Consider the following 25,208-nt stretch of genomic DNA (forward strand, 5'->3'; position numbering starts at 1 on the left):
TTTCTACGCTTGACATCCACCCTTATTTCCTGTTAATCATTTCTCCCCATCAGTAAAGTATTAAGGATGCGGGTTATCAAAGTGTCAGAGGGTAATTTAGTGCGTTTCTTTTCTCCCACAAGTTAGGTTCCCACCAAACACAAATATTGGTCCAATAACTAGACGAGTTGTCATTTTAAAGTGTTTACATTCCCAAAACCACATAACTATACAGTGTGCATTTATTTTTTCCCCTAAAACAACATCTGCTGGTAAGAAGGCTTACCTGATGCTAGCAATACCATGTGACCTTATGCCACATTGGTCCAATTTAATAGCAGCAGCTGCAAACATGCTTTAGGGGAACAAATATATACAAATGCCCATCAGATGTGATGGGGAAGCATGAAAGTGAAGGACGGAGAGGTTATACAGTGTGCTGACCTCTCTCTCCGCATGAGTGTTTGGGGCTCTGTGAGTCTTTTGAGGACTGGGCAGTTGGAGCAGGTGGGCTAAGGAAGTACTGCTCTTGGAGTAGTGCTTTCCTGGGAAATCTGCTAAGTTTCCAGTGGAAAACCCCTTAATAGTTTAATTCAGCTCACAGCAGCATAAATATCTGGTCTGCATCTTCACCCACTTTTTAAAAGAGTGGGCAATGTGCAGCCAGAAGGAAACAAACACAGTATGTCCGCCAACCTAGCTTCCAGAGAGCATGTGGGCTCAGGATTGTCAGTGAAGAGTCAGGCATTCTATAAGGGTATCATAAAATGCACAAGTCTGGGGCCAGTATTCCCACTTGACTCTTGGGTTCATTATCTGTCCTATCCAAGCAGCTATTAATCACTTTCAAGGGCAAAATGATCTCTTCGACTGCTCATGTGGTAGAATCAACATGGCATCTCTCTTCAGTTAACTTCCCTTCTGCACTTTTTCTTCTTGTGATTTCCCACTCTCAAAAAAAAAAAAAAAAGGTGATTCAGGTAAAAATGGCATGGTTATGTACCGAAATAAGAAGAATCTTCTCTAACCTTACTTGGTTCACTAAGGCCTCAATCCAGGAGAGCACTTAAGCATACACCACCTTTGTTCCCATTAAATCCCTAAGTGATTATTGAATACAGGGGCAACATTCTATTGAATATAGGAGGAACAGTCAGACAGTATAATACAATTCAATGGACGGTAGCAAAAACTGACCCTACATCTGATCCCTCAGATTTATATCTGCTAACTTTAGTGACAAAGGTTTATATTTCTTGTTACCCCTGCAGAACCAGCACAGCTAAGAGAGAATGAGTTAGATTGTATTTGCTGCTGTGCATCATCAACAAAATTGATTACTAAGTTCCCATCAGTGACACCAGCGCACCTTGGAGAAAACTGAGCTGCACAGGTGTCACTGAAGGCATAATTTGGCTTGTAGAAGCTTTATCACAGCTGATCAGGCACAAGAAGGAATGATCCCAGCTTGAATTTTCACAGCTAGCAGTTAGGAAAACATTTTTTTTACCTGTATGTGAAGCACATTGGATACAGAAATCTTTGAGATACAATCATGGAACCCCATGATACCATTTTAGAGTCACTTTTCAGGATATAGCTGCACTTTGAATATTTGTTTAATGCATTGACGCTACATCATGCACTAGACAAATGCTAAGTATTGTTAAAACCCACCCCTATTCGTCTTGGATAGTTTCCAAAATTTCTTCAAACCAACTGTAAAAGCAGCAGAGAGTCCTGTGGCACCTTGTAGACTACCAGACATATTGGAGCATGAGCTTTCGTGGGTGAATACCCACTTCATTGGATGCATTTCACCCACGAAAGCTCATGCTCCAATACTTCTGTTAGTCTATAAGGTGCCACAGGACTCTTTGCTGCTTTTACAGATCCAGACTAACACGGCTACCCTTCTGATATTTCAAACCAACTGTACGGGGAGATTTTGATGGACCAGAAAAAGGCCAGGGACCATTGCTGATAGCAACAAGTATGATAATCGATATTACACTAACAGCAGACAAACTAGTAGGCCTTTTTTAGGCCTGTGCAGCAGATTTAGCCTTAGCGTGACTGAGCCAGGAAGGGAGAGGGTTTGAGCAACCACAGGAAGGGAATCTCTTACTCAGTCTTGACCTGCCCATGAGCCCTTCCTATTGAAAGTGCTAGGGTCTGTTTTAGGACAAAACAAGAAGCTTATCTATATTTACCCTCTGGGATGTGTTTGTCAGGGCCTCAAGGCATGAGGACTCTACAAGAACACATCTAGGTAATTAATAATCTGAAGAAACCTCCCGCTTAGCCTTTTGAAATTGCTTGCCTAACAAGTTTTTTTGATTGATATTTTATTGCCTACTAACAAGGATAAAGAAGCAGGTAGAAGTTTGGGCTACTTGGATCTCTTCATGGGCATATCTTAAGGTCCCCACTGGCAGTCATCGGAAGGCTGCTGCTGTACCACTCGAGAGCCACATCAAACTTAGCTAATTATTGACAGTTGGAGGTGTTTTACTAATCTGTTGCGGATGTGTGTAAGTGCTTGACACTAAATAAAGTATAGCTTTAAGTGAGAGCACTCTTGTATTTTACTGATTGTGCCAGCCATTTATCGGTTGGATGGCCATGTCTCCATTGATTTATTTCCCGACACCACCTCACAGAGAGTAAATTTACCAAGAGTTTTAGGTTGAGAACACTCCAGGTAACACAACCATTGGACAAAAAGGAAGTTAGTTTCCAGTATGTATGGAGAATTATCACAACACTAAATCTCTGTTGTAGTATTGTTGTAAAGCGCACTTTGAAAACAACAGCTTATGGCTGTTGGAGTCTATTCATTTAAAAAATAAAACAAAACCTCACCTGTGCAATGGCTACATTACAGTAATCTCCCCAAAGTAAATGGCCCTGGGAAAAGCAGTAGGTCCTGTCACTTGCACATCATTTTGAACTTTTTTCAAAAAGGAAATTTAATGAAAAATACAGGTTTTTTTCATTGTTTGGAAGATATGAGATGACTCTGGAAGAGCTTAGAAGTCACATTCAGATCATTCATAAAGCTCATTTCTGCATCATCACATAGAAAAAGTGTTTACACTCTACATATGCACAAAACCCTCCAAGAAGTATGTATGAGTAAACTAAGAAATTAATTGCCTAATAACATTATCCTTCATTCCTTCCCTTCCTGCTGTATGTTATATTCTCACATGTATGTTAAAGCTGTCCAGATTGTAAAGGGTTTGGTCCAAGGATCTATGTTTTCTGTAAACTACCTGGCACAATAGTGGATGCTAAAAATATTTCTAGCAATGTTGCCTTGAGGGAAAGTGATAAGAAGTAGGTGACATGCCATAAGTACAACCAGAGAAACTATTCAAGGAGGAGAAGAAAGGGAATTGAAAACTGGAACTATTGTAAGCATAAATAAGATTAGGTTTTAGCATCTGTTTGGAGATCAAGGCTTAAAATATTTGAAATTTCCTAATAAATTAATATCTCTCTCCAGGTAAGAAGTGTTGTGCTTTGAATATTGTAATATTAACAATGTAAGCACGTTAGACCATTTGACATTGTGTATGAAGCAAAGGAATTAATGTGAAATCTTAAGAGACAGATTCTGCAACTGCTTAGTACAAGAAACTTCAATTGATGTCAACTGACCCTGTGCCAGGGCTCTAATGAAGGGGCTTGGGGAACTGTTCCTCTGTTGCATAAAGCAGTATCTCATCCCATAACATTACATATGCTATTTTCCTTGTACATACTGTGATGGGGCAAGGCCAGATGGCTACAGTAAAGTACTGAGAAACAGGTTTGTTAGCCCCAGGCTAAACAAATCCCTAGGACCCTGGTAACCAAACGGCAGTTGCTCCAGGTTAATCAAGGCACCTGGAGCCAATTAAGATCTTTCTAGAAGGCAGTAGAGATAGCTACTTTAATTAGAACACCTGCAGCCAATCAAGGCAGGCTAATCAGGGCACTTGGGTTTAAAAAGGAGCTCACTCCAGTCAGGCAGAGAGGAGACAGAGGAGAAGGAGCGTGTGTGAGGAGGTGGGAGCAAGAAGGCAAGGAGTTGAGAGTGATAGAGTGTACTGCTGGAGGATTGAGGAGGACAAGCATTATCAGACACCAGGAGGAAGGTCCTGTGGTGAGGATAAAGAAGTTGTTTGGAGGAGGCTGTGGGGAAGCAGCCCAGGGAGTTGTAGCTGTCATGCAGCTGTTACAGGAGGCACTATAGACAGTTGCAATCCACAGGGCCCGGGCTGGAACCCGGCGTAGAGGGTGGGCCCGGGTTCCTCCCAACTCCTGATCAGACACAGGAGGAGCTGACCCAGACTGTGGGTTCCACAAGAGAGGAAGATCACTGAGGTGAACAAATCCACCAATAAGTGCAGGACCCACCAAGGTAGAGGAGGAACTTTGTCACAATACTTGCACGAGGAAGTTTCAAATCCCCTATCTGCAAGTACTAGAGTTGAGTCAATTCTTTTAAATTAAGTTCAAAAGGAGTTTAATTTACACAGGTCCACAGACTCTAAAATTTAACACTGTTCTCATTCAGACAAGCCTGGTTTTCCCATGGTCAGATCTCATTACAGACCTATGCTTTATGCATAAGAACCAGAAGTGGGCATAGGCCTCATGTTTAATGCCTCAACAGAATCTTTAAAGGAAACAACATATTTCCTCTTTTGGATAATTATGAGCTAAAGTATGAAATAATAATAATGAGACAAATGTTCCAAACTGGGGGAATTAACGATGATTAAAATGTTCTAGGTCCCTGCCTAGCAGAGTCAGGCACAACATCTGAGGGATTATTTTCCCCTTCTCTCCACCTCTCTGCCCTCCACCCCATGGAAGAGACAGCTCACCTAGAATGCAGCAACTTTCTCAACAAAACCAAACACAAATAGCTTCTTTCGAGTTAGTCTGGCCACTCCTCTGAATCACAAGGGGCAGCCTTTGCCAATAAGGGGAAAAGCCACATGACTTCAGAATGAAAATTGTCTAATAAATCCAGGCTCACACTCAAAATGACCCATGATTAGTAACTTAATAAAATTCCAGATACCCATATAGAGCAAAAAAGTAATATTGTTTCTATGTACAGTTTGCAGAACAATGAACCACTGCTGGTTTGAGGGTGACATTCAAATGTAATCCAACAGTTTAAAGTTTTATGTGTTTCAAATCAAATATTTCAAACACCAATTGTTATTTTTAATGTTTGTTAAGTGCTGGCAATGTGCTCAGTGCTGTCCAAGACACAGATGTCACGAGAGTGCTTCCCTGAAGTGCATATAGTCTAGCTTTAAAAGCTCTAGCCACAAAGTATGTGCTTGTCATACTGTTACACAGTAGGTACACATAAATACATAATAATAGTCCTGAAGAATCACCAGTGTAGTTTTTAATTTAAGAGTAAGTAAATAATTCACAGTGAACAATTTATTTAGAGAATGTAGCCCTTATCTCTATTTGTAACTATTCCACAATGAGTTGATTTTTATGAATTTGATCAGTATTGGGAATTGTTCTGTGAACATTATGTGTGAGATATCAGGGGGCAGCCATGTTAGTCTGTATCCACAAAAACAACAAGGAGTCCGGTGGCATCTTAAAGACTAACAGATTTATTTGGCAGTAAGCTTTCATGGGTAAAAAAAGCATTTCTTCAGATGCATGGAGTGAAAATTACAGATGCAGGCATTATTATAGTGACACATGAAAAGAAAGGAGTTACCTCACAAGTGGGGAAACAGCGTTGACAGGGCCAATTCAATCAGGGTGGATGTAGTCCATTTCCAATAATTGATGAGGAAGTGTCAATTCCAGGAGACGTAAGTTGCTTTTGTAGTGAGGCAAACATCAACCCATACCGGAAACTACTGACCACTATACTTACCTACATGCCTCCAGCTTCCATCCAGGACATATCACGCGATCCACTGTCTACAGCCAAGCCCTAAGATACAACCGAATTTGATCCAATTCCCCAGTCAGAGACAAACACCTATCAGATCTTTATCAAGCATTCTTAAACCTACATTATTCACCTGGGGGAAATGAGGAAACAGACTGACAGAACAAGACCGGTACCTAGAAGTCACTTACTACAGGACAGTCCCAACAAGGAAAATAACAGAACACCACTGGTCATCACGTACAGTCCCCAGCTAAAACCTCTCCAGCGCATCATCAGCGATCTACAACGTATCCTGGAAAACGATCCCTCAGTCTCAGACCTTGGGAAGCAGTTCAGTCCTCGCTTACAGACAGCCGCCTAACCTGAAGCAAACACTCACCAGCAGATACATACCACAGGAACACTAACCCAAGACCAAATCCCTGTAACAAACCTCGTAGCCTATTCTGTCCCCATATCTACTCTAGCAACACCATCAGAGGACCCACCCACATCAGCCACACCATCAGAGACCCATTTACCTCCACTTCTGCTAATGTGATATATGCCAACACGTGCCAGCAATGCCCCTCTGCCATGTACATTGGCCAAACCGGAAAGTCTTTCTGTAAAAGAATAAATGGACACAAATCGGACATCAGGAATGGTAACATACAAAAGCCAGTAGGAGAACACTTCAATCTTCCTGGACATTCTAACAGACTTAAAGGTAGCCATACTTGAACAAAAAAACTTCAGAAACAGACTTCAAAGAGAAACTGCAGAACTAAAATTCATTTGAAAATTTAACATCATTCATTTGTGCTTGGAAGTGGCTGGCTCACTACAAAAGCAACTTTACCTCTCCTGTAATTGACACCTCCTCATCAATCATTGGGCATGAACTACAACTACTCTGATTGAATTGGCCATTTCAACACTGTTTCTCCACTAGGGAGGTAACTCCCTTCTCTTCATGTGTCTGTATAATAATGCCTGCATTTGTAATTTTCACTTCATGCATCTGAAGAGGAAGGTTTTTACCCACAAAAGCTTATGCCCAGCTAAATCTGTTAGTCTTTAAGGTGCCACCAGACTCCTTGTTGTTATGTGTGAGAGAATTTCAGTTTTTAGGTTGCTTCCAAACTCTCTTCATCAAGTATTCCTTTGATTGTTGGCTAACAATTTATTTTTAGTCACCTCTGTTACATGGTATTACTTGTATTCCCTGACTGAATGATCTAACCTTTAGTAATATATTTGTTCCATAATTAAACGAGTCTTTAATATGGGTCCAAAATTTGCTTTTTGATTTAACTTTTATAAAAAAAATGCCTCTAGCACAAATATTAATAAAAAGCGAATGAAAAAAAATACAATCATAACTAAGCAAAATTATGTTAGATAGTCATCAATATGCAAGTAAATGAATTATCCTGATGACAACTAGGTGTTGCTGTGATGGGTAGTTTGGAAAGACATATAACAATAGTGATATCATATATAAATATTTTCGCTTTAATCCTGAAAGATAGTAAAGCACATCACAAACTATGGACTGTATAGTACAACTTCACTTATCCAAAGGCCCTGGGCAGATATCCAAATATTTCAAATAACAGAGGTCAGATAATAAAGGGATCTAATTTTGCAAATACCAAACCCAAGATTCAAGGGGTGAGATTCTATGTCAGGGGTCGGCAACCTCTCAGGCGTGGTGTGCCAACACTTCATTTATTCACTCTAATTTAAGGTTTTGCGTGGCAGTAATATATTTTAATGTTTTTAAAAGATCTCTTTCTATAAGTCTATAATACAGAACTAAACTATTGTTGTATGTAAAGTAAATAAGGTTTTTAAAATGTTTAAGAAACTTCATTTAAAATTAAATTAAAATGAAGAGCCCTCCCCCCGCCCCCGACTGGTGGCCAGGACCTGGGCAGTGTGAGTGCCACTGAAAATCAGCACGTGTGCCATAGGTTGCTTACCTCTATTCTGTGTTGTGTCTGGAAGAGGTTCAGTTCAGAACTCACAGTGCAGGAGGGGAAGTGAAGGTGCTTTTAAATCATCTATGTGTTTCCCCCTTCTGGGCTGCTTTAAGGACCTTAGATGCTGCTTAAATTAAAGCAGCCTGTACCTGTCTATGGAGATCTCTACAGCACAAGGGCAAAACAGCGCAGTTTCCCCAACCTGATTATTGGAAATGGCTGAACTGTTTTAGCTGAAAGTTTCAAAAACAAAAAAATATAACTTCAGGAGGACACCTGGCATGGAATATTCCAGCTTTCACAGGTAAAGTCTGGCAAATTTATAAACAGGCTTGGAAGGATTAGATTTTTATTGGTAAATGTCAGTAAACATCAATTTCACCATACGTAAAACCCAACAAAAAACATTTCTATAGATAATAATTGAAATTTACAGATAGGCCAAGTAAGAAAAAAAGATTGAGAACTAATTATCTTTTGACTTAAAGATATTTATTTTGTATATTTTGATATGTGATGTTGTCAATTTGCATCTTAAAGAGAACTAAGTTTAAAACTTTTTGAATCTGTCATGAAATAATTAGTCTGACCTCTCCATTATTTCCCACAACTGTGAAAAATAAAAAAATATATAAAAATTGAAAAAAGATTAAAAACAAACATTGATATTGTCTCTCAAAATTACACACACACACAAATTTTGCCAAGCCTACTTATAAGCAACTGAAAACAGGAGCTTATGAAAAAGAATAGTTGGGCATTCTTTACTATACATGGCACTAACAGCTCCAACTAAAATACATAAAAAATACATATGTTCATCAGTCAGAACACTAATACACACAGATGTATCAACTATTGGAGATAAGCATACTATCAAAGACAGGAAACTGAACAAAGCATGTGCCAATTATTCTCAGGTACTATAATTTAGAAAAAAACATGATGAAATAAAATCCTGCTTTCACTGCCCTTCTCTTCTGTTATCTGGTCATATTAGGGTCATTTATGTACTGTGCAATATTATGGCAGAGTGCTAAATAATATAAAACTAAATGAGGCACATAGGGCCAATTTTGTCCCCAGCACAAATGGGTAGAGCTACCATTAACTACCAGCTTGTGATTCCTTGGCTTATACTGGGCTGAATTTAGTCCTGTGTGTATACCCCATTTACAGAAGGATGAAGAAATAGAAATTAAAATGAGTTAGATGGTTTTTACCAAATACATTCCAGAATATTTGATTCATTGTTTGCAGAAAACAAGACAGTGTAGAATTTTAAGTTTAAGAACAGTAGTTATTTTAGGATTACTTCCCTTGGTGTGAAGTATTTTTGCATTACTCAGAGATAATAAAGAAATCATACCACAATAGTTCTCCAGCTTTTCCAATTTCTTAGGTGACACTGACATGTGAAGGGTTTAATTTAGAGCCCAAACATAAGCATTATAAAAAGACAGTTCACAGTGAGGATATGTTACTGCATTCAGAGGCTGTTTGAATGCCTGCTACTTTCTTGGAAGTAGATTTATGGTAACATGATAATAGGTTTCCCTCAATGCAGCATGGTACAGAGATGTGTGTGAAAGTGAAAGCTCATATTCTCTTTGGAGCAAGAGCAGGACAGGATAACACCATCATACTCAAAGCCAGAAAAGAAAAGACACTCATCTGAGGCAACTTGTTATAATATCATTGATAATAATATTTATGTGTACTTTAAAGACCTTGGCGTGATTTCCCCCCCCCTCCTTTTTTTTTTTTTTTGTTAAAGATATAGTAACAAAATAGCATTTTACTGCTGGACCTTTGTGTAGAAAAGATTTGATTTTTATTTGTCCGTTGCAATAGGAAAATATTTCTAAATTGAGTAGTACTTCGTACCTCTGATTGCAATAATCTCGTTTCATTTATGTACAAGCATTTGGCGTATGAGCTGAAAAGCTCACAGAAAAAAAATGTTATCTGGAGCTAGATTCTAATCTCAGTTATATCAGTGTAGAATACCAAATTCAGTGATGAATCCTGGTCACATGCCACCTAAGGCACATTGTATATATGCTAAGAAGAAGCAAAGCAGAATTTGGCTTTATATTTTCAGTGTAGCGGGTAGCAACACAAATTGTTAAGGTTGACTTAAATTTTCCATTTTAAGACCCTGTATAAACGTGCTTTTAACTTTGCCAAACTTTAACCAACTAGGCTGAAATTTTCATGGTGGGTGTTTGTCTATATTATGTATCATGAAAAATTATGTATCCATGTTTTGGAATAGGGTTGTCCTGGGTCCTGAGAGGTACGTTGTGCTGTCTCAGTGAAAAATCCATCAAATTTGGCTGAGTGTAAAGCTGCTGGAAAAAAAAAATCACTCTTTGCACATGCTCAGCAAAGGCTTGCCGGAGTTTGACACAACACATTCTTAACTGCCCACAATAACACCAAGATCTCTTTTTTGAGTAACAGCTAATTTAGAACCCATCATTTTGTATGTACAATTGGAATTATTATTCTTCCTAATGTGAATTACTTTGCACTTATTAACATTGAATTTCATGCACCATTCTGTTACCCAGTCACCCAGTTTCGTGAGATCCCTTTGTAACTCTTCACAGTTAGCTTTGGAATTAACCATCTTGAGTAATTTTGTATCATCTGCAAACTTTGCTACTTCACTAGTCAGCCCTTTTACAGATCTTTTATGAATATGTTGGACAGCACAGGTCCCAGTACAGATGTTTAGGGGACCTCATTATTTAGCTCTTCTGACTGTGAAAACTGACCGTGTATTTCTACCCTTCATTTTCTATCTTTTAACCAGTTGCTGATCCATGAGAGGATCTTCCCATTTATCTCATGCTTATTTTATTTAAGAACCTTTGCTATGGGACCAAGTACACTACAGCAGCTGGATCACCCTTGTCCATATGCTTATTTGAGGTCCCTCAAATAATTCTAATAGGTTAGTGAGGCATGATTGCCTTTTACAAAAGCCATGTTGACTCTTCCCTAACATACTGTAATGATCTACCTGTCTGAAAGTTCTGTTCTTTACTATGGTTTTAACCAATTTGTTACATATGAAGTTAGGCTTATCAGAATCACCTCTGCAGCCTTTTTTTAAAAAATGATATTACATTAGCTGTCTTCCAGTGATCTGTTACAGAGGCTGATTTAAGAGATATATTAGATACTAAAGTGAGTAGTTCTGCAGTTTCATATTTGAGCTCTGTCATAAACAGATAGTTAAGGGTTAATGTCTCTTTTACCTGTAAAGGGTTAACAAGCTCAGTGAACCTGGCTGACACCTGACCAAAGGACCAATTGGGGGACAAGATTCTTTCATCTTGGTGCGAGGGAAGTCTTTGTTTGTGCTTTTTTTTGTTTGTTCTTCTTGTTCTCTCTTGAGTTAACGAAGACCAGACGTGAAACCTGAATCTGTCTCATTCTTTCTAAACAGTCTCTCATGTTCATAATAGTACGTACTACTAAAAAGGTGGATTAGTTTTATTTTGTTTCTTACATTTGAAAGGTGTAATTTGGTGGATGGATTTTACCTCTGTTTGCTGTAACTGTATCTCAGGCTGGGGAGAGAAGTGCTCTAGCCTATATAAGCTGATCCCTGTAACACTTTTCCATCTTGATTTTACAGAGATAATTTTACTTTTATCCTTTCTTTAATAAAAGCTTTCTTTTTTTAAGACCTGATTGATTTTGTCCTTGTTTAAGACCCGCAAGGGATTGGTCTGAACTCCTAGGGATTGGTGGGGGGAAAAGAGGTGCGGGGGAAGGTTAATCCTCTCTGTTTTTTAACTGAATCAAGGAGTTTGATCACAGTAAATCTCTCAGGGTAACCGGAGCGGGAAGAGGGGAAGGTTTATTTCTCTCGTTTTAAGAGCCGCAAGGATTTGGTCCTGGTCCCAGGAAGTTTTTTTGGGGACAGGAAGTGTACAAAACACTATATTTTTTGTGGTGGCAGCGCTATCAGATCTAAGCTAGGAATTAAGCTTAGAAGGGTACATGCAGGTCCCCACTTTTTGGACGCTAAAGTTCAAAGTGGGAATAATGCCTTGACAAGCTCCTTCAGAACACTTGGTGAATATCATCTAATCCTGGTGACTTATTTCTGTTTAATGTATGAATTTGTTCCTAAACCTCCTCTACTGACACCTCAGTCTGGAACAGTTCCTCAGATTTCTCACCTAAAAAACAATGGCTCTGGTGTATGAATTCCCACATTTTCTGCAGCGAAGATCAATGCAAAGTGTTCATTTAGCTTCTCTGCAACTTTCAAGCACTCCTTTAGCACCTTGATTCCAGTGGCCCCACTGATCGTTTGGTAGGCTTTGGTAGATTTGGTAGGTTTGATGTACTTTTTTTCTGTTAGTTTTTGTGTCTTTTGCTAGCTGCTCTTCAAATTCTCTTTTGGCCTGCCCAATTATATTTTTAGGCTTGACTTGCCAGAGTTCATGTGCCTTCCCATTCTCCTCACTAGCATTTGACTTCCAATTTTTAAAGATGCCTTTTTACCTCTCACTGCCTCCTCCAGAATTCTATTTAGTCATAGTGGCATTTTAATTTTGGTTCCCTTACAGTTTTTTTTTTTTTTTTTTGGCAGGGATGTGTGTGTGTCAAGGCTGATTCCCCACTCTGGCACTTCGACTGCAGAAGGTGGGGGCCTGCAAGAACTCTAAAAAATAATTCTGGCCACTTCAGGCTAGTATTAAACTCTCAAGGTTACAGCTTTTCTCTGACCTTGGATTGGTAGATGCTTCCACCACCCAAGTGCAGAACCCCTTTGAGAGACCAGGAAGGCTCACTTGGGAATTTCTTCCTGTGGGGTACACTCAAGCCCTTTCACCCCCTTCCAGAGAAGAGCTGAGAAAGGAAAAAAAAAGAAATCAGCTGTTACCACCAACTAATTAAACAACGTGCACAAAACTCTTAAGACACAAATATCCAATTCTGTTCTTAAAAAGGGTAAATTTTATTATTAAAAAAAGAAAGAAAATACATCTGGGAATTTAGGCATTTGCTAGATTTAAAGAAAAATAACTACAAGGATTAAGCATCAAGAATAGCTTTCTTGAGGTCCAGCTTAAAAGGTTACAAGAAAAACAAAAGCACCGGTGGTTAGCACAGAGGAGTCCACAATAAACATACAAAAGATAAACCTAATCGCATCTTCCTAGACATTTCCTGATCTAGTTACACATCTGGGGTTTCAAACCAGTAGTTTCTAGGCAGGATACCAAGGATTTTTAATTCCTAGCCAAAGCTTCTTACAGCACAGATGTTGCCCTGTTCACCTCTCCCTGGGAGAGCAACCACAGACAGACAAAAGGGGAGTCTTGTTTCAATTTTAAAAAGTTCAGGCCTTCCTATTGGCTCTTTTGGTCAGGTGCCCACTAATGTCCTCTTACCTATGCATAGCAATGAGACTTTTTAACCCTCTACAGATAGAGCAATTAAAGAACAGCTGCTAAGAGGGATTTTATAACTAACTGGCTGGCTGCATGTCCATAAAAGGGAGCCACCCTCCTCCCTTCATTTATCACAGGGTATACGCTTAGTTTGAGCCTGTCATACAGAGTCATACAATGCTGTATGACCGGAATGGGAAAGAAAAAGAGATCCAAAGAGACCTCAATTACTTCTGCCTCAGTCTAACCATCAAAAAGGACAATTCATTGATCAAAACTCCCACCATGTGATAACAGTTTTGAAAAGAATGTCAAAAGAGCATCTTTGCAAACAAAGATATGGAGATCTTCACACATAGGTAATTTGATGGAAAAATGTGGATAATGAACTATTTCCTATATTCTTCATAAAGTCTTTAAATTAACAACCAAATGCAAATATTTCAAAGTGGTCATTTTAACTTATTGATGGTGTCATTGTTTATCCCTGTTTCTATGGTAACAGCGCCACTTGACAGCTCCACATCTACCTCATCCTAAAGTAGACATCCTACACTTTTAAATGATGTATGATGCATGTTTGTGTAGAGAGTTGTCTAAATCGATGGTATCTGACACCTGCCTGCTTATTGAACCTGGTGCAATGCCTTAGTATGAATACATTTTCATCCTAAGTTAAAGTCTGATTCTACAAGATGCAGCACACTCAAGTCCTAATGGAATTAAAGGCTGCTCAGCATCGCACAAGATTGGGCACATATAATTTATTTATAAGCTCTGATTTCTCACTGTTAGTGACCTTTGAGACAAGAGAAGCTGAGCAAGATGGGACTAACCTTAGTAGGGATTTTTAAATCTGAAGTTTTTGGACTAAATGACAGTGATGTGGGGAAGGGGGCTATTGCAAGTATATCTTTGCTGACTAAGGCCTGGTTTACACTACGCATTTAAACTGAATTTAGCAGCGTTAAACCTATTTAACCCTGCACCTGTCCACACAACGAGGACCTTTATATCGATATAAAGGGCTCTTTAAACCGGTTTCTGTACTCGTCCCCGATGACAGGAGTAGCGCTGAAATCGGTATTGCAATGTCGGATTAGGGTTAGTGTGGCCGCAAATTGACAGTATTGGCCTCCGGGCGGTATCCCATGGTGCACCATTGTGACCACTTTGGAAAGCCATTTGAACTCGGATGCACTGGCCAGGTAGACAGGAAAAGCCCCACGAACTTTTCAATTTCATTTCCTGTTTGGCCAGCATGGAGAGCTCACCAGCACAGGTGACCACGAAGAGCTCATCAGCACAGGTAACAATGCAGTCTCCTGAGAACTGAAAAAGAGCTCCAGCATGGACTGCACAGGAGGTACTGGATCTGATCGCTATATGGGGAGAGGATTCCATGCTAACAGAACTCCGTTCCAAAAGACTAAATGAAAAAACATTTGAAAAAATGTCCAAGGCCATGATGCAGAGAATCCACACCAGGGACTCAGTACTGTGCCGTGTGAAAGTTAAGGAACTCAGACAAGCCTACCAGAAAACCAAAGAAGCAAACAGAAGGTCCGGGGCAGGGCCGAAAACATGCCGCTTCTACACTGAGCTGCATGCAATTCTAGGGGTTCTGCCACTAGTTCCCCACCCCTGTCCATGGATTCCGAGGTAGGGGTGGTAATCTCAGCCATGGCTGAGGATTCTGTGGATGGGGAAGATGAGAAGGAGGAAGAGGAGGACGAGCTGCAGAGAGCACACAGCACTCCGTTCTCCCAACAGCCAGGAGCTTTTTCTCACCCAGACGGAATTACCCTCCCAGCCCTCCCAAGCCACTAGCCCAGACAATGAAGCCATGGAAGCGACCTCTGGTGAGTGTACCTTTGTAAATATAAAACATGGTTTAAAAGCAAGCGTTTTTTAATGATTAATTTGCCCTGAGGACTTGGGATGCATTCGCGGCCAGTACAGTTATTGGAAAAGTCTGTTAACATGTCTGGGGATGGAGCGGAAATCCTCCAGGGACATCTCCATGAAGCTCTCCTGGAGGTACTCCAAAAGCCTTTGCAGAAGGTTTCTGGGCAGGGCAGCCTTATTCCGTCCTCCATGGGTAGGACACTTGACCACGCCATGCATGTAGCAAGTAATCTGGTATCATTGCATGACAAAGCCTAGCTGCGTATGGTCCCGGTGATTGCTGGCATTCAAGCAACATCCGTTCTTTATCTCGCTGTGTTATCCTCAGGAGAGTGATATCGTTCATGGTAACCTGGTTGAAATTCAGGAATTTAATTAAGGGGACAGAGATGGCCATTCCTACTGGGCTGTTTGCCTGTTGCTTAAAAGAAATCCTTCCTTGCAGGTAGCCAAGCAGGGGGAAGGGGGGGGTGATGGCGCTGAGCTTTTTCGCGTTTGGCTAGCAGGGATCTTCCCTGCTACCAGCCACGCGGTGGGGGGGGGGAGGGGGAACTTTTAGCAGTGATCTTCCATGATACCAGCCACGCGTGGGGGGAGGGGTAAAGCGATCATCCCAGAGAATTGGATGGGGGGGGGTGGTTTCTGCTGCTGCTGCATGTTAACAGGAAAGAAGCAGCACTGAACGGGATTTGCTTGGTATTTGGGAAGGAGGGCACTGTGTATATGAAGGCTGCAGAAGCCGAAAGACAATGGCTTACCATGGCCGCATGCAAGCTGAATTCTGCTGCCCGGACCTGCGTCTGTGAGATCTCTAACACCAGAGCCGCAGGCACTCAATATTAAGATGCAAAATGCGACCTTGTAGTGAAATCACATGTGCTATGTAAGGTGAATAGTGTTGTTCACTGTGAAAGAGTATAAGCATTGTTCTGTAAAATGTATCTTTTTAAATACTTCTCTCCTTTTTTTACCTCCCTCATGCAGCTGCAAATTTTTCAAGCCTCCCTACTCCATCCCGAAGGCTATCTCAGATAAGGCGGCGGAAAAAAAAGACGCGAGACGAAATGTTCTCGGAAATCATGGAAGTGACCCGCAATGAAAGAGCTCATCTGAATGAGTGGAAGGACGTGGTATCAAATTACAGGAAAGATGCCAGTGAACGTGTGAGGACAGGAGGAGGCTCGAGATGAGAGGTGGCGGCAGGAAGATCAGAGGGTAGGCAGGAAGATCAGCGGTGGCGGGATGCAACGCTGGGGCTGCTGCGTGATCAAACTGACATCCTCCGACATCTGGTGGAGCTTCAGGAACAGCAGCAGGGTCACAGAGTGCCGCTGCAGCCCTGTGTAACCACCCTCACCCCTCACCATGTTCCATATCTTCCTCACCCAGACGTGTAAGAACGCGTGGGGAAGGCTTCGTGCACCCGCCCACTCCACCCCCGTGGACAGCCCAACCAAAAGGCTGTCATTACTTTGAAATTTTTTAGTGGCCTTTTCCTTCCCTCCTATCCTCCTCCCAAACCACACCCGGGCTACCTTGTCAGTTCTCTCCCTCTTTTTATAATGACTTTTTATAAAGAATACATGATTTTTAAACGATAGTGACTTTATTTCCTTAAAAGCAAGCTGTAATCGAAGGGGGAGGGTGGGTTGCTTACAGGGAATGAGTCAATCAAGGGGGGGTTCATCAAGGGGAAAAAAACACAACAGTCACACCGTACCCTGGCCCGTGATGAAACTCATTTTCAAAGCTTCTCTGATGCGCACCGCTTCCTGGTGTGCTCTTCTAATCGCCCTGGTGTCTGGCTGCGCATAATCAGCGGCCAGGTGATTTGCCTCAGCCTCCCACCCCGCCATAAAGGTCTCCCCCTTACTCTCACAGAGATTGTGGAGCACACAGCAAGCAGCAATAACAATGGGGACATTGGTTTGGCTGAGGTCTGAGCGAGTCAGTAATGTGCGCCAGCGCGCCTTTAAAACGGCCAAATGCACATTCTACCACCATTCTGCACTTGCTCAGCCTGTAGTTGAACAGCTCCTGACTACTGTCCAGGCTGCCTGTGTATGGCTTCATGAGCCATGGCATCAAGGGGTAGGCTGGGTCCCCCAGGATAACTACAGGCATTTCAACATCCCCAACTGTTATTTTCTGGTCTGGGAAGTAATTCCCTTGCTGCAGCCGTTTAAACAGAGTAGTGTTCCTGAAGACGCGAGCGTCATGAACCCTTCCTGGCCATCCCACGTGGATGTTGGTGAAACGTCCCTTGTGATCCACCAGTGCTTGCAGCACCATGGAAAAGTACCCCTTGCGGTTTACGTACTGGGTGCCCTGGTGCTCCGGTGCCAAGATAGGGATATGGGTTCCATCTATCGCCCCACCACAGTTAGGGAATCCCATTGCAGCAAAGCCATCCACTATGACCTGCACACGTTTCCCAGAGTCACAACCTTTCGTAGCAGCAGCTTAATGATTGCTTTGGCTACTTGCATCACAGCAGCCCCCACAGTAGATTTTCCACTCCAAATTGATTCCCGACTGACCTGTAGCTGTCTGGCGTTGCAAGCTTCCAGAGGGCTATTGCCACTCGCTTCTCAACTGTGAGGGCTGCTCTCATCTTGGTATTCTGGCGTTTCAGGGCAGGGGAAAGCAAGTCACAAAGTTCCATGAAAGTGCCCTTACGCATGCGAAAGTTTCGCAGCCACTGGGAATCGTCCCAAACCTGCAAAACTATGCGGTCCCACCAGTCTGTGCTTGTTTCCCGGGCCCAAAATCGGCGTTCAATGGCTAGAACCTGCCCCATTACCAGCAGGATCTCCAAAGCGCAGGGGCCTGCGGTTTGAGAGAATTCTGTGTCCATGTCCTCTCATCACTCTCGTCTGAGATAGCTACCCACAGTGCAACACTCAGGAAATCGACACTAGCCTCGGTACATGGATGCACATCGCTGAATTAATGTGCTTAGTGTGGCCATGTGCACCCGACTTTATACAATCTGTTTTACAAAACCGGTTTATGTAAAATCGGAATAATCCCGTAGTGTAGATGTACCCTAAGTGTCATTGTGTAACAGCAGTAGCTGACTGCAAAAGGAAAATATCAATGGTTACAGAGAAATGCATGAGAAAAGCTAACATTCTGGGGTATTTGAATAAGTTCTCCTTTGTAATTGTTTTAGGGGATTTTATCTTATGTGTACTGCAAGTTGGTATATAATAAGCGGAAAACTGAAAGCAACAAAAGAACTGTAGCGACAGTAACGCACTCCTTCTTCCTCTTATAAGAACATAAGAATGGTCATACTGAGCCAGACCAAAGGTCTGTCTAGCCCAGCATCCTGTCTTCTGACAATGGCCAATGCCAGGTGCCCCAGAGGGAATGAATAGAACTGGTCATAATTAAGTGTGATCCAGCCCGTCGCCCATGCAGAGCTTCTGGCAAACGGAGGCTAGGGACACCATTCCTGCCCCTCCAATAGCCGTTCATGGACCTGCCCTCCTCACATTTCACAGATATGTGACACAGCCCCTTCCTCTCCATTCACATGAGCACATGCGCACACACTCACCCCTTTCTCTTCTTTCACATTTCCTCACCCTTCAGACTCTCCTCCTTTCCTCTTATTCTCTTGTGACACTTGTCTTCTCACTTAAGTCTTAAACACACTATCTTTTGTTCTTCTTTCACACTCTCCTCCTCTCCTTTTCCACTTCCCCTGCTAGCAAATCAATTCACTGTCTCTCTCCTTTCACACACTCTTTACATTCCTTACCTTTCTCGCTCCTCTTCCCTCCTCTTGCATGATTCATCCCTCTCTTTCTCCATCCCGCTCAAGAGAAGTGGGGATTAGTAGCCCCCAGGGCCGGTGCAACCATTTAGGCAAACTAGGCAGCTGCCTAGGGCACCTAGTGGTTAAGGGCACCTAAAAGCCCCCTCAGGCGAGGAGGTGGAGGTGAGCTGGGTGGAGGGGCGCATGGGGAGGGTTGCGGCAATAACGAGGGGGAGGCGCACAGGGGAACCACTCCCTGCCCCAGCTCACCTCCGCTCTGCCTTCTCCGCTGAGCACACAGCCCAGCTCTAAGTCTCCTCCAATCAACACCACAAGCCTGGGGGCGGGGGGGAGGAGAATTAGAACGGCGCCAGAGTGCTCAGTGGAGGAGGTGGAGCCAAGGTGAGTTGGGGCGGGCTACCCAGGCAGCCTTAGCTTCCGCAGGAGGTCTCCCCAGGCAGGGTTAGCTGCCATGGAGCAGGAGGGGGAAAGTCTCCCCAGGCAGGGTTAGTTGCAACGGGGGGACATGGGTGAGAGGGGTTAGCTGTCATGGTGGGGGGGTAGCTGCTGCAAGGGTGGCTCCCCGGGTGGGGGGCTGAGTTAGCTGCCATGGGGTGGCGGGATTAGCTGGGGGGTGCAAGGTGGAAGTTTCGCCTAGGGCACCGGCCCTGGTAGCCCCAGCAGAACCTGGAGACATGTCTCAATGGAAAGGAGACTATGGGCTCTGCCTGGCATCACATCCTCCATGTGTGAACAGGTGAGGGGAGACAGAGCACTGGGCAGTAGAGGGTGGAGCACTGTTGAGGGTGGAGCACGGGGTGGGGCAATGGAAAGAAAAGTAACAGATCAGTTACTGCTAGTGCTGCTGCTGCTACAGCAGCAGCCAAAGATCTCTCTGGCACCCCTACTACTAATTGCATCTACCATATTATAGGCAGCAGCTTGATCTGCTCATTGTCATCTCATCTGCTGAGCCTGGGTCCAAGGCCATGTTCCAAGTGGTGTATGAAAATCAAGAAATCCTTATCCAAAACATTCTATAAGTTTGCCTCACCCAATCGGGATGACAGTTCAGCAATCATTATTTAAAAGATCAATGCCAATATCAAGTTTAATCAGGTCAAATATTGAGTTAAAAGTAGCTTTAGATGCTTCAACCGCTTCTGCGACCCCTTGCCTCATGTTGTGGTTTCACAAACACATTTTCTTAGTTTTACTTTCTCCCTTCTGCTGTGTGTGACCCATACAAACATAAGGAGGAAGCAAACTCACTGATAAGGGAAAGAGTAGAACTGACTAGACACAATGTGCTCTCAAATGGCAAAAGCGATTAACCTGAAAAAAAAAAAAGATTTTTTCCTCTTATCTCATTCAGGAACAGTAGCCTTAGGAGTTGCTTTATAACAAAAGGAAATAAAGGATTTTCAGAAAGAAGAGAGTTGTTTAAGGTGGATGGAGCCCCTTTAATGTTTTGATAAAATGAAACATAAATGCTCCCTTCATATTAAAATTGCAGGAAATGTTTAACAATTTTAAAAAAATAGTCTGTATGGCTTTTTGATCAATTTTTTAATGAAGCTGTCATTTATATTATGGATATTTCACTTCAGAGTCACCATGTTGCCCTTAATACTTAAGCATTGCCAATATCTGAATGAGTTGGTATTGTCTTTAAAGCAAATTTCTTTTCTTGATTTATTCACCTCTTTCTGTATCCCAACAAGCAAATAACCTCATGATTTGCCCCAAAACATAAATCACCATGAATTCTCTTTTAACAGCAACTGTAAATGCAAAACAAAAGCCAAAGTGCTTAAATAACATTTATCATCAATAGATGTCCCTAGAGCAATAGTTCAAGCTACTCCTGAGCTCTCAAACAATTGAAAGTTTCTCTTCCAAACTAGTTTTCAACTGATACTGTTTTTTTGGACTCCATGAGCACTATTCTATGCAAACCACTACTGCATTTTTTTAAACCAACCAATCCAACATACATGTTAAGTCTGCACTGGTTTGTATTTACATGATCACAGTTACGATCAAATCGCCCCATTATGTAAAAATTCCTAGCCATAACCTTCTCCGAGAATTGCAGGCTTTAGGATATACTTCCCTAGGTTTATAGGGCAGTAAAATCTGATTTATGAGACTACTCAAGGGACCAACAGAAAGCAGTTGATTACTACAGGTTGCCTTCTTATACAGGTGGAGAAAAATGTACTCAGTACATTTGTAGATTGTTTGGGGCAGTCTCTGAAGACATGGGGTTGCAAAATAAGTTTGGTTTGTGGTACTGTTTTTGCAAAATTTCTGTTTGTGGTGAGTTATGTGCATTGACTGTGCATGGAATTCTTCATGACTTGCAAAAAACAAAACATCATCATCATCATCATCAAAAGACATCCAGCTATATACACTGATGAGGTTCAGTCAATTAATAAAATAATAATTACAAAAACGCAAGGCAAACCCATAAAGAGCTGAAACATTTCCTACAGGATATTAGTAGTTTAGAATCACCCTAAACATGCTTTTTAATGTCCCCTCTGGAGACTATTCATGTCACCTCTCTCCTTAAATCCATGAAAGTCTATTTCTCATACACACATTGTTTTCCAGTGTTCTTCCAAGTTTCAGACCTACTGCAATCTCTTCTCTAGCCATATTTCATTACATTTTGTAAACCTCTTGCCTTCAATAACTGCAAATGAAACTCTGGCACAATGTCTCCCTCTAGGCCATAGACATTTTCCAAGTTCCCATAATTCAATGTTACAGCTGAATAAAAGACAGACTTGTTTCTCTTCCATCTGTGCAGTAAAAATAATAGATCAGCTAACATACAATACAATGAACTTACTGTATAAAAAAGCATGGAGACTTTCACTTACCAGCAGCTACTTAATTGTCCAGAGTTTGGAGATCTGTGTCATTTTGCAGTGCTTGTTGTGTTATATAAAACACCACTTCCTGTTTGGCTCTAAACCACCAGTTTCCTGTCTTCAGGGTGTGCAGCCTAGAAACACATCTTGAGGTTCCAGTGGTTTTATGTTAGTACAAGAAAGCACAGCATATGGTAACCTTAGCCATGTAGAAATTATCTGTGGGGGAGGGGGAGGAATGCCTTTTCAATTGAATGTGTTCATGTATAGTTGCCCTATGAAACTCAGTTAAACACAGCAACCACAAGTACTCCAGGAAGACTTTCTCTTGCGAGAAAAACAACAAAATGGATTTACATCGCCTATCCAAACTGAACAGAATATGCATTTGACATCTTAAAGTAAAATTGCATAATGACTTCTTACAATACTCTGTCTACTTGATCGGTAATTCATGAGCAAATAAACCACAGGTATCTCTGTCATGTTATTAGTTTCTATATCCTCGTATAGCTACAGTACCTCTAGCAACACAATGCTTCAAACATTTGCCTTATAAATTTGTAATTTAATATGATACCCAGACCAACTCTAAGAATCTGCACATGACTAGTGATTTTCTTATTGTTAGCTCATGGGAATTCTGAGTCAAATGAGGGGCCTTGGATTTTCTGTACTAAATAGAAACCTTTGATCAGAAGGGTCTTTTGATAGGTAGTAATGGCACACAAAGTCATAGCACAAGCATGCTCAGATTTCTTTTCAATGATAGTCATGGATCTCTGAGTACACAAACACAAACAGAGAAAATTTTGCCATAGTCCATCACAGATTTTCACTTGCTCTTGTTCCAATAAATCACAGCTTATTCTTGCATGTAAGGACTTGTAAAAAGGGAAATACTCTTCCACAATAATGGTATAGAACCACCCCCTCTGATTTTACTCTGTTCTGTAAAGTGACAATTCATCATAATGAATATTTATCAGTATTTTCATAGATGACACTTTTTTTTCTTTACTTTCTTGTGCTGCTAGAACTCATTTCGTCCTCTGACAAAGATTTTTAGTTCTTTGAGACAGGGTAATACCTATTTTTTCATCTTCCTCTTTTTTGCAAGTATCTTAATGCAGAAACATAGGCTTGTGTTGTCTAGGTTTGATGTCTGAGATTGATTGTGCCTAAAGCCAGTCATCTACAAAGCCCTTTTAAAATATCAAGATAAAGTGTGTTACTATAACATGCTGCTTTCTATGAAAGATTTTGGTTCTTATGCAGTCTGTAGAAAGTCTAAACTATTGTGTCACAGAATTTCTGTAGTGTAGATTTATTTATTTTATTTTATTTTATTTGTGTTTTCAAATATGGATTTGATTTCTAACCTAAGAGAGAGATGTAGACAGGACTTCTGATTGTAGAAGTATTTTATGTAAAGATATGTAATAACAATTAACATACAGAATGGCCATTCAAGTAGCTGATGGAAGAAATTCTATTGCCACTGATTAACAGAAATGTCAGTATAGCATTTACCTTCACGTTTGTCATTTCAGACATCTTTAGCCTTTCCTTTCTGCCAGTACACGCCTGTGATGTGCTTCAGTTTCTATCAGCATCGAACTAGTTAAATACTAAGGGATGTCTCATTAATAAGGAAGCGAGGTCCTCAGAGGAATCCACAGCTAGAGGATAGAGCTGAGATGGAACACCATGGAGAGTATACCAGTGATGTGACTGAGAACATGGTTTGTTCCCTTCACTAGCATAAAGACTGAGACCTAGCTAGTGGGACTGGTCCCTGACTCTCAACTGATGTGAAACTGCCAATGAAAGCAAGTTGTATAGTCCTAGAACTGAGTCTGGTGTCTAGATTCAGCCCATCCCTAGGAGGGGTTCCAGTAGAATTCCTGCCAAACTTCAAAGCTGACCTCAGCTTGATATCAAAGGAGAATCCTGGAGAGCAATTTCCACCCCCTGTATCAGTGAAGTGAGTGAAATCCTGTCTCTGTGTCTCATCCAATGAACTGTAAGAAAAAATTAGGACAAGCCCATGGGTAATGTCCCTGACCATTGCACTGAAATTTTTTTTTTTATACTACACAGCCCTCTCCTGACTTTCCTACAATTGTGTCTTGAGCGTCTAAAGATGTGCTTTTACTTTGCAGTACAAGAAGATTAGACGACATGTTTCTGAATGAGAAATGTTTTGGGAGGCCCAGGCTTTCCATGAGAAGCTCTGTTGATTGATCAGTTGCATACACCAGGTAATCTTTTAGAAAGGCCAATATCAGTTAATGTTATCATCTGCACTTATTCACCTACAGTCACTTACATGCACAAGCCCTTCAAATTATGGTTCCCAGTTTTGCCAGAGAAGAATGGGGACCTTCCAAGTTATAAAAATTTTGTAATGGCTGCTTTGTATTTTAAGAAAGATTTTGAACCTGTTCAGATTTTGAAACTCTTCCCTCATAGATACTGATGTTATGCATACATACAGATTCATGGTTGATCCTGAAATATCGTAGATATTGGTGAATTGGAGATTATTTAATGTGAGGCTTTATCTTTAGCTAGTCATCAATGAATGAATTTTAATTAAGGTGGGTTTTTTTTCTAACCATTGCTAATAAAAGCTGTCCACAAAATTATATATGCCTCCTCCAGTATGTATTGAATATGTGGTTATTACTCAGAAAGCCAATCATGTATTTTGATTATACGTAGTATTGGGTATGTGCATATAGTCACCTAGCCTCCTTTGTAAACTTCATATTGATTATCCGATAATTCTTGAATCTATTCTGATGCAAGGAGCTCAATGAGAAAGTTTGTGGCTAGGATAAAGTATGAACAAAACTGCTAACACTGCTGCTGAACATATTCCTTAATAAATTGTACTAAAGCACATCTTTGCTTCTTGCTAGTGAAATGTGCTTTGCAAGAGATCCCTTCTGCTCAGTCCATGGTGTAAGATAAGCCTATCTGAGAGGTTATTTGCTGTATGGTGGCCATAGCTGCAGTACTGGCAGCAGGAATCTAAAATACTATTTATTTAAAATGTTATTTTTGTACAAAGTAGATGTATTTTGTAGGGATGGATAAAATGATCCAAAGTAAGATTCAGCTAAACTTGAACTAGATTTGAAAATTCCCTTCATTCTCTCTTCCCAGCTTGGATTTTTGGGAGAAAAGGAACTGATGTCTCTCCAGCATAACCATTGTTTCCTCTTCCCTCCCAGCCATGACCCTCCAACTGTAAGCCCCACTACTCCATTCCAAAAAAAATCATGTGTGGCTTCAATTTGCTCCACATAAGAAAAAAAGAAAAGGGGGCATAAAAAT

At 41.3% G+C, this 25,208-nt stretch overlaps 1 protein-coding gene across 2 annotated transcripts in view; it reads right to left on the reverse strand.

The window, feature by feature from the left end:
• The window catches only part of LOC116825362 (bifunctional heparan sulfate N-deacetylase/N-sulfotransferase 4), a 246,557-nt gene extending 224,649 nt beyond the window's left edge, over window positions 1–21,908 (reverse strand). For both annotated transcript variants that reach the window (XM_075066250.1, XM_075066246.1), the window contains exons 1-2: window positions 21,873–21,908; window positions 12,637–12,759 (exon numbers count right to left, since the gene is read on the reverse strand). The gene's annotated coding sequence lies outside the window, so the exon portion shown is untranslated. The remainder of the gene's footprint in view (window positions 1–12,636; window positions 12,760–21,872) is intronic.
• Between the last annotated feature and the right edge of the window lie 3,300 nt (window positions 21,909–25,208).

This window comes from Chelonoidis abingdonii, chromosome 5 (genome assembly GCF_003597395.2).
Source record: "Chelonoidis abingdonii isolate Lonesome George chromosome 5, CheloAbing_2.0, whole genome shotgun sequence".
Lineage (NCBI taxonomy): Eukaryota > Metazoa > Chordata > Testudines > Testudinidae > Chelonoidis > Chelonoidis abingdonii.